At 42.5% G+C, this 10,398-nt stretch overlaps 1 pseudogene; it reads right to left on the bottom strand.

Annotated features, from left to right (window-relative positions):
- Nucleotides 1-5,289: 5,289 nt before the first annotated feature.
- Nucleotides 5,290-10,398, bottom strand: part of LOC145357909 (S-adenosylmethionine decarboxylase proenzyme-like) — a 46,960-nt pseudogene continuing 41,851 nt past the window's right edge.

Below are 10,398 nucleotides of genomic sequence, written 5' to 3'. Positions count from 1 at the left end.
CCTAATCAACCTTCCAGTTTTGCTTCTATTTCTGATTTGTTGTGTTGTGAATTTTGTGGGCAGGGAGTTTTGAATAGGACAATTCCCCTTGTCATTATTTCATTAGTTGAATAAATCCAAAATCAGAAGCAGCAAGGTGAAATTTTTAGATGCATTGCAAATTCAAAGGAAAATTGAAATCAACTTGAACTTGGGGCAGTTAGTTTCTACAGTTCAATCTCAGCAGCAGTCCGTGATGAAAAGGTTTGGGCAAACTCATAACAAACAAAATCAATTGTAAGTATGACATGTTAAAAGGGAATTATATCCATCCACACTCATCGTGTTTGGAGTTTCAGAATTAAGCTCTCTTGTGCCTGAATTTTTTGGTTGGCCAGTGGGAATGGGAATGCAATCCTGTCCTGGCTCAATGCCAACTCATGCTCCAATGAATGTTGATTGGCAGTAAGCAGGACTTACAGTTGCAATTGGAAAGAAGTCCTGCCTTGAAAAGCTGTCGGCCAATCGCCACCCATCCTGGCGCAGAGCTGCATTGGCCGGGAGATGCATTGCAACACCATGCCTGGGATTAACTACGGGGAGCCAATGGGAGGTAACTGTGGGGGCAGGATGGGAGGGGAGTGCGTGATCAGGGGGTAGGCCAAGATGTCCAGAGCTGCCGGGTCTGTGAGGGGAGAGCATCACAGTAAGAAGCGGGCACGTTGGGCCAAAGGGCCGGTTTCCACGCTGTAAACCTCTACAACTCTGAGGGCTTCGAAAGGAGATCCCACCCCCCTGCCTGAGATCGAGGTCAGTGATGTTATTTCTAACTCTCACCCTCTGCTACCCAGCACCTGCCAGTCTGAAAATGAAGGCTGGGTGGGAACAGGTTATTTAAGGGTCTTACCAGGGGCAAGGGTGAGCCCACTGCCCACAACCCTGTCTGCAGCACCGTAAGATCACATCTGGGTCAGAATGGGTAGAACCCCATAGAGAATTCCATCAATGTAATTTCCCACTGGCCACTGCCCTTCACCCCATAAGAACATAAGAAATAGGAGCAGGAGTAGGCCATCTAGCCCTTCGAGCCTGCCCCGCCATTCAATAAGATCATGGCTGATCTGTCGTGGCTCAGTTCCACATTCCCGCCCTCTCCCCATAACCCTTAATCCCCTCGCTTATCAAAAACCCATCAACCCGTGTCTTAAAAATATTTAGCGAGGCAGCCTCCATCACTTCAACGGGCAGAGAATTCCAGAGATTGACCACCCTTTGAGTGAAGAAGTTCCTCCTCAACTCCGTTCTAAACCGCCCCCCCTTTATCTTGAGGCTGTGCCCCCTAGTCCTACTGTCCTTACTGAGCGGGAAGAGTCTCTCCACCTCTATCCTATCCATCCCATTCATCATCTTATACGTCTCAATGAGATCTCCTCTCATTCTTCTAAACTCTAACGAGTACAAACCTAGTTTATTCAGCCTCTCCTCATAGTTCAACCCCCTCAACTCCGGAATCAGCCGAGTAAACCTCCTCTGCACTCCCTCCAAGGCCAAAATATCCTTGCGTAAGTGCGGCGACCAAAAGCACACAGTATTCCAGCTGCGGCCTCACCAATGCCCTATACAGCTGCAGCAAGACCTCCCTACTTTTATATTCAATCCCCCTCGCTATGAAGGCCAGCATCCCATTTGCCTTCCTGACCACCTGCTGCACCTGTAGGCTGGGTTTTTGCGACTCATGCACAAGGACCCCGAGGTCCCTCTGCACCGTCGCCTGCTGCAGTTTTTCGCCATGTAAGTAATAGTCCTTCCTACCATTATTCCTACCAAAGTGGACCACCTCACATTTGCCAACATTAAATTCCATTTGCCAGTTCCTGGCCCATTCGCCCAGCCTATCTAGATCCTTCTGCAGACTCTCCACACCCTCTGCACAATTTGCCTTTCCACCAATCTTGGTGTCATCAGCAAATTCCAACACCCTACACTCGGTTCCCTCCTCCAGATCATCTATATAAATGGTAAATAGCTGAGGCCCCAGCACCGACCCCTGGGGCACTCCACTAGTCACCAACCGCCAATCCGAATAGCACCCATTAACCCCCACTCTCTGCCTCCTATTTGACAGCCAATCCCCTATCCACGCTAACACCCTACCCCCAACTCCATGTTCCCTGACCTTCTGCAATAACCTCTTGTGAGGTACCTTGTCAAACGCCTTCTGAAAATCAAGAAACACCACATCCACCGGCTCTCCTCTAACCACTGCCCTAGACACATCCTCATAGAACTCCAATCAAGTCAGAAACTGCTGGGTGGGAGCTTGGATCAGATGTATCGTGGATGTGGGTGACACAGATGTTAGCACGGCTGCCTTGCAGCGCCAGGGACCTGGGTTCAATTCCAGCCTAAGGTCACCGTCAGTGTGGAGTTTGCACATTCTCCCCATGTCTGCATGGGTTTCCTCTGGTGCTCTGATTTCTTTCCATCGTCCAAAGATGTGCAGATTAGGTGGGTAGATCATGCTAAATTGCCCCTTAGTTTCAGGGCATTAGCAGGGTAAATATGAGGGGTTGTCGGGATAGGGCCTGGGTGGATTATTGTCAGTGCAGGCTCGATGGGCCAAATGGCCTCATTCTGCATGGTAGAGATTCTATGGATGGATTGGGTGCAGTGTGCCACTGATCCCCCCCGACACGTACTTGCTTGATAACAGTACCCAAATCCTAACTGTGGGAAAAGAAGGTATTCTCCATTCAATTTAACTGACTTTTCTCTTTACAATAGCTGCCCATCATTATGGTCCCTTGGAGGGAATTATTGCAAATCATTTCAGATGTGTTAAATGTAAGGGCCATTTTGTTGTATAGTCCTCTGCCCACTGGGAACTAGATACAGCCCAAGAGCCGTTCATTAAAACCTAGGTGTCCAGGAAGGAGAGTTTCATATCATCTGTTTTGGCTGGATTCAAACCCATACTCCAGATGTGAAGAACTGTGTTTAGCCCAGGGTGTCTCTCAGCTTCCTCTACAGAGTAGAGGTTTTGGGAAATTGTATGTAATTACAAGATAAACTTTTATCAAATTGGTGTCCGTGTTATAATAAAAGCAAATTACTGCGGATGCTGGCATCTGAAATCAACAGAGAAAATGCTAGAAAATCTCAGCAGGTCTGGCAGCATCTGTAAGGAGAGAAAAATGCTGACGTTTCGAGTCCAGACGACCCTTTAACAGCTCTTTTCCCTCTGCTGCCAGCCCTGCTGAGATTTTCCAGCATTTTCTCTTTTGGTGTCCCTGTTAGTCCACTTTCAATTTTACCTTGCTTTTAAATGTGCAATATTTAATCTTTTTCCTTTAGTACTTAGAATAACTACAATTCACATTTGTGCAGCACATTTTAATAAAATGTCCCAAAGTGCTTGATAGGAACATTGTCAAACTGAGATTGCCACAACCACATGCAGAGATATCAGGACATGTGGACAAAAGCTTGGTGGAAGTCTTAGGTTTTAAGGAGTGTCTTAAAAGAGGAAAGGGAGGTTGAGAGGTTTAGGGAGGGAATTCCAGAGCTTAGGGCCCAGGCAGCTGAAGGCTGCCAAAGTCAGAGCAAATAAGACATTTTTGCAGTTGATGCTTTTGTTGTTCACAGATATTTTCTCAAACATTAACACTTTGAGTTCCTCTCTGTTCTACAGACAGGCTCGTATGAAGGTTGTTGGTGCCAATGTTATCTAAATGTTAATTAATCATTTAATGGGACACTTGCTAATTAATAAGCATTACATTGAAACAAATCGAATAGGTAACAAAAAGGGAAATGTGTTTGACTTGAAGAATGTCTATATATTTCCATATGTTCAAAGGCAAAGTTACTTTTAACTATTAGTTGGTGTCATTGTCCCTTACTTTAAAGAGTTGAGAAAGACTGGCTCTAATTATCTCTAACCAAATCACAAAATCATTCAGCGTTATATTGCTCAGACTGCACTAGGAGACCATACGGTCTGTTCTCTCTTCCATACAGAGAGAAAAATGCAACGTTTTGGGCTGTTTTTGGATACATGTCTAATGCAGGTATTTGGATTAATAATTTTTGAAATAGCTGGCAAAGTATTATGTTGGTGATAAGGCTTATTTAAATTGACTTCATATTAAAACGGGTTAATATTCCCTACAAAATCATTGGTTCAGACAATTAATATAATTTCAAATTGCATAAAATGTACAAAGAAAAGAATACAAAGAACAGTACAGCAGGGGAACAGGCCCTTCGACCCTCCAAGCCTGCGCTGATCACATTGTCCAATCTAGGCCAACTGCTTCTATCCCTCTATTCCCTGTTTGTTCATCTGCCTATCAAGATAAGTCTTAAATTTGGCTAACGTAACTGCCTCAACCACCTTACTTGACAGTGCATTTCAGGCCCCCGTTAACCTCTGCGTAAAAAACATCCCCCCGCACATCTCCGCTGAATCTCCCCCCACCCCCCCCCACTCCCCCACCTTCCCCCCACCCTCCCATCTTCAATTTATGCCTCCTTGCAATTGTGATTTCTGCCTTGGGAAAAAGCTTCCAACTCTTCACCCCGTCTATAACCCTCATAATTCTGTAAACTTCTATCAGCCTCTGTCTTTCCAGGGAGAACAATCCCAGTTCATTCAATCTCTCCTCGTAGCTAAAATGGTGGTTACACGTTTAGACTATCTGTTCAAATCAATGAAGAATGCCTGAATATTCAGGTACCAAGGTCCATCACACCGTACAGTATCTATTCATGATCACACGCACTAACCAAAGCATTTAAAGAAATATGAAATCCAGTTTGCAAAATTGTTTTTCCCTCTCTGTGTGTCATAGATGACATGATGTGGGTATGCCGGCGTTGGACTGGCGTAAACACAGTAAAAAGTCTGACAACACCAGGTTGGACTAAAACCTGGTGTTGTCAGACTTTTTACTGTGTCATAGATGAGGAAGAGCAAATGAATTCCAGATTTGTCTTTCATGCAGCAGGTTGCTAAGTTAAGAGTTAGGAGAGGTTTTTTTTCTTTGCAGAAACCTACCACTTAAAAGCCATCAGTGGAAATGGTACACACCAGTGTGGAGTATATTTAACAAAGATGTTATCTTAACGATATTGCACCAAATAACTGTATTCAAAGCTTGGCTGATACGGCACAAATTGGACTGCACTTCTCTGCCTGTTTTAACTATGACATGCAAGCTGTTACAATAGATTAACGTAATTGATGCAGTAATTCATGTTTCATGCTTGGTTCTGTACAGCTGGGATGTTTTCTTCTCTGCTGTGAAGCTAATGCTTGACATAACTCGCAAATACAAAGCTGTAGTTGTTGAATTGCGCATACTGCAAATCTTTGCGCTTGAATCCATCCACGGCTGGAGGTGCCGAACAGGAGATGTGACATTTTGAACTCTGCAGGGAATCAGCAGAATTAATTATAATGTCTGGACTCAGCAGTGTGGCTGTGCTACACATTTACCAGCGCGTTATTTTCTATTTGTGGTATTATGCTTATTAAATCAAGGGATCTAATGCTCAAGAATATGATATTCACTTCCGCTTAATAATGAGGCAGCACCAAGCACTCTGAGTCCAGCCTCTCCCAATTTACCTCCCTACACCAACCACAACCCCCAAAGCCTCAGCAAGACTTCCTCTCATGATAATTCTTACAGGCTGTATTTTATTTGGCTGACATTGTTAAATTATTACTGAGATATTATTTTGTCAATAAAGTCAGCAATTCCAAAGCTGTGCAGGTTATTGGCCATTGTAAATTGTCCCTTAGGGGGATTATCAGGGGATTTACATGGGATTATGGGATTAAGGCCTGGGTAGAATTGTGGTTGGTACAGACTCGATGGGCCAAATGGCCTTTTTCTGCACTGTAGCGATTCTATAATTCTATTACAGAATGCTGAGAAAAATAATTACATTCAACATGAACATAGTTGACCAATCAGAATTAGGCTGACAGCGTTCTAAAGTCATTGCAAATATGCTGATTTTTTTTGGGGTGAAGGTTAGCGCAAAATGTTTTAAATAACTGGCACTGCAACTCTGCAATAAGAAATAGATTTTGTTCCATCCAACCTGTGATGTCTCTGATCTGTTCATATTGTATCTACCAGATCTACCAACTGATCCTGTGAGAGGGGGGACGAGGTTAACCGTAAATAAAAACAGAAAGTGCTGGACAAACTCAGCGGGTTTGGCAGCGTCTGTGGAGAGAGAAACAGAGTCATTGGTTCGAGTCCAAACAACCCTTCCATAAAAACCTTTCTTCAATATACTGTGACTTGCAGCTTCTATTAGGTTGCACTAGAGATTTTTTTGGGGATGGGGTGGGGGGGGACACCATTTAACTAAATAAATACAAAGGCATGAGGAATTTCAAGCCTGATTTGCTTCATTCCTACAAGTTCAAAAAAAAGCACTGGAAATTGGTCCCATCCACACTCCTAAAACATCGTTAGAAATTTCCATTAATTGTGCTCATTTGCAGGTCATCTTTGAGTCTTTTGAGAACAAGGGCACTAAAAGATCTGTTTTCAAAGCTCTTAAACGTGATTTTTGTTTAATTTACCAATAAACTGATTGCTGCATCCCAGTGTAACTCGAAAGTACTTTTAAATTTTTAAATACAAATCTCAGTATTTAAAATCTGATAACTCAGAGATGGTCAGGTAATTAAAATGTGGTGAGGCGATGGCGTAAGTGATTAGTAATCCAGAGACGTAGAGTAACAGTCTGGGGACCCACAGCAAGTCGAAAATGAAAAGTCTAATGACCATGAAATGATAAAAAAAAGTCTGGTTCATTCATGTCCTTCAGGGAAAGAAATCTGCCTTTCCTTACCTGGTCTGGCGTACATGGGACCCCAGACCCACAGCAATGTGATTGACTCTTAGCTGCCCCTCCGAAATGACCCAATTAGCCACTCAGTTCAAGGGCAAGAGATAATAAAAATAAGTAATTAAAATGCTTAGTTTTAAATTTCATTTTCAGTTGTTTTAATCAAACTTCACCAAGTAGCTCTTATTCAATGGATGAATTTGTTTAAAACAATTTTTGTTTAAAAAAATCTTCCCTTTAACGTGTTGCCTGATTGTACTGACACTCAGCAGATTCTGCATTCAGTGATAAACAAATTCACCTACATGAAGGAAAGACAGTTTCAGAATGGGTGCAATTTGTGTCAGAATGAGAAATTGTCCCCGAAGCGGAAATAACCCAGAATACTGAAATTTTAACTTCTGAAGACTGGGTAGAGATGAGGTCTGCATTCATTCAATAACCTGAATTTAATGAACATTTACTGTCTGTCCCTGTCTCTCACAAGGGGAAATTGAATGGGTCATACTTGATGACTATTTAGTTAACACCATTAGTAGACCAGTTTATGTTTTATTTACTTCAAGAAAACTTTAAGCTTAAATAAAGTGCAGCTTTATGCATTTTTAAGGATAAATCTTATTAAGGAAATTAAGATTATTTATCTGAAATATACACTGAAAGAAAGATATTAATATTTTGAATAATGCAAATGTTTTCATTGTTCAATGGGGTGAAGACAGGTGACTTTGATTCACGATTTCTCCAGATTTCTTTGAATTTGGGTCACTGTTTCTGTGAACAGGTACACAAGGCAATGCTCTGACTGTGAGAGGGGATATCAAGTGAACTCTTTCAGTTTCTTTTACATTTGGGTTAATTTCACAGCTTAGGTTGGATTCCTGCTTCAATCCAGTTAACTTTAAAGTTTCTTTATTAGTGTCATAAGTGGCTTTATTACTGCAATGAGGTTACTGTGAAAATCCCCTAGTTGCTACACTCCGGCACCTGTTCGGGTACACTGAGGGAGAATTTAACATGGCCAATGCACCTAACCAGCATGTCTCTCGGACTGTGGGAGGAAGCTGAAGCACCCGGAGGAAACCCACGCAGACATGGAGAGAACATGCAGACTCCAGACAGTCAGTGACCCAAGCAGGGAATTGAACCCGGGTCCCTGGTGCTGTGAAGCAGCAGTGTGAACCACTGTGCCACCATTCAGCCATTTCTAACTTTACTTCCTGATTGTCAGAGATGCAGTCAGATTTGTGAATGAAAAATTACATCACCAGTTGTACAGAAAGGTTAAATGCTGAGCCAATCAGAGACTAGAACAGATGGCTTTGTGCACATTTTGCATTAATATCTATATCTGCTTTCTGGGTATGTTACGTTTCTCCTTGATAATGGGCATGTGGATATTAATGCCAAAGAACAAAGAGATACAGCACAGGAACAGGCCCTTCAGCTGCCAAGGCCTGTGCCAATCACATTGTCCTATCTGGACCAATTGCCTGTATCCCTCTATTTCTTGTCTGTTCATGTGCCTGTCCAGATAAATCTTCAATGTCGCTCATGTGTCTGCCTCAACCACCTCACTTGGCAATGCATTCCAGGCCCCCATCACCCTCTGTGTAAAAAACTTCCCCCATATCTCTGCTAAACCTTTTCCCCCTTGTGCCCCCTTATAATTGTCATTTCTGCCCTGGGAGAGAGCTTCCAACTGTTCACCTTATTTATGCCCCTCTTCCATCAGGTCGCCCCTCAGCCTCTGTCTTTCCAGGGAGAACAATCCCAGTTTATTCAATCTCTTCTCATAGCTAACACCCATCATTCCAGGCAACATCCTGGTAAATCTTTACTGTACTCCCTCCAAAGCCACCAATTCTTTCTGGTAATGTGGTGACCAGAATTAGCCACAGTATCCCAAATGGGGCCTAACCAACATTTTGTATCATGCAACATAATTTGCCGACTTTTATACCATTAGCAGGCTGGTACAAAATGAATCTATCCAAACTCATGGGACCACCTATTCATTCAGCATTGCGCGAGTCGCTACACAGCTTGGTTTCTGAAAGGGTTTTGTGCATCAGTGAATGCTCCCAATTCCAAACGTGTAACGGTGAAAGATACTCTGGATCATTGCTCCATCACACACTGATGCTGTAATTGAGTGATTAGGAACAGTGCAGTGATGTACAAACAATGTGCTGCGTTTTCTTAATTGTTTCCTAATGGTGAGCAGTGAAAGAGGTGCTTAGAATCGATGGGCCTTCACTCACCATCCCAGGACCCAGCAGCGGACATGAAGTACCTGAAACCCATTTTGTGAGATGGATTTGAGATTCTCTCAGCAGCAGCTTAGTTCACTAATGTTGAAATTAGGGCTGTCTGTAATAGCTACACTATACAATAAAGAACACCAGAGAGAACAGTCAAATAAAGGCACTCAGCCTCCGGCAGCCAAACACTAAGTAAGTGCCTTATTGCCTTTTGGGTTAAATTGAACCTCCCAACCCAGGCCATCCTTTTGACCCTCCTAAAAAAATCAATTTGTTGTCACTCATGTCCACCTTTTAAAAGCCAACTGAGTCCAGGAAATGAAGATGCAGAAACTGTAACAAGATGTAAACTCTTACCCTTACCCTTACGCTTTGGCAACTGGTTATTACAAGCAGTACTGAACAAGCCTGATCAGAAACCATCCGTAGACTTTGCAGTTTAAAATGGATTAAAGTGTTGCTCAGTTTTATTTGTTCAACTCAGCCACATCAGCATGGTAATGCACAAACAAAACAACCCACACCATGTTCCAGAGGCTCAGAAATGTGTGATTCACTCTGCTCCTAAAATATATTCACATTACAGAAATAATTCATTCTTAAACTGAGCGTAAATAAGATTATATATAGATTCTGCTGCATGGAGGTTATAAAATACAAACAAAATCATCTCATGAGAAATACAGGAGCAATTAAATCACCAATATTATATTCCCTCTATATTTCACTGTTTGAAAATAATCCCCCACTCAAATGAGATTCAGCAAAAAGTAACATAAGTGAATAAAGTGGGATTGTTCTCCTTGAAAAAACGGTGACCTGATGGAAGAGGGACATAAATAAGGTGAACAGTTGGAAGCTTTCTCCCGGGGCAGAAATGATCATTACAAGGGGGCACAAGTTCTAGGTAAGGGGGAGGGGAAGGTTAAGTAGAGATGTGGGGGGAAGTTTTTTACACAGAGGCCTGGAATGCACTGCCAAGTGAGGTGATTGAGGCAGAGACATTAAGATTTATCTGGATAGGCACATGAACAGGCGGGGAATAGAGGGAAACAGATGATTGGTCTAACATCACAGAGTAACATCATAAAGTCAATCTCAAAGTTAAAAAAAATCCTTGGAAAATGTAATGAGATGGAAAGGAACAGGACGGAGGAAAATGTACAGCCAGTAATCTCACTGCTGTGCCATTTCAACCTCCACTCAGGATCTAGATATTATTTTTTCTTTAAGTTAGGGAAATGAAGATTGAATAAATAGATTAAATAAACATTCCGAT

The sequence above is a fragment of the Carcharhinus amblyrhynchos genome, chromosome 24 (assembly GCF_965287045.1).
Source record: "Carcharhinus amblyrhynchos chromosome 24, sCarAmb.v2.hapA, whole genome shotgun sequence".
NCBI classification, from domain to species: domain Eukaryota; kingdom Metazoa; phylum Chordata; class Chondrichthyes; order Carcharhiniformes; family Carcharhinidae; genus Carcharhinus; species Carcharhinus amblyrhynchos.
Note: the sequence above shows the minus strand (reverse complement) of the source record. Positions and strands in the feature narration are given on the sequence as shown.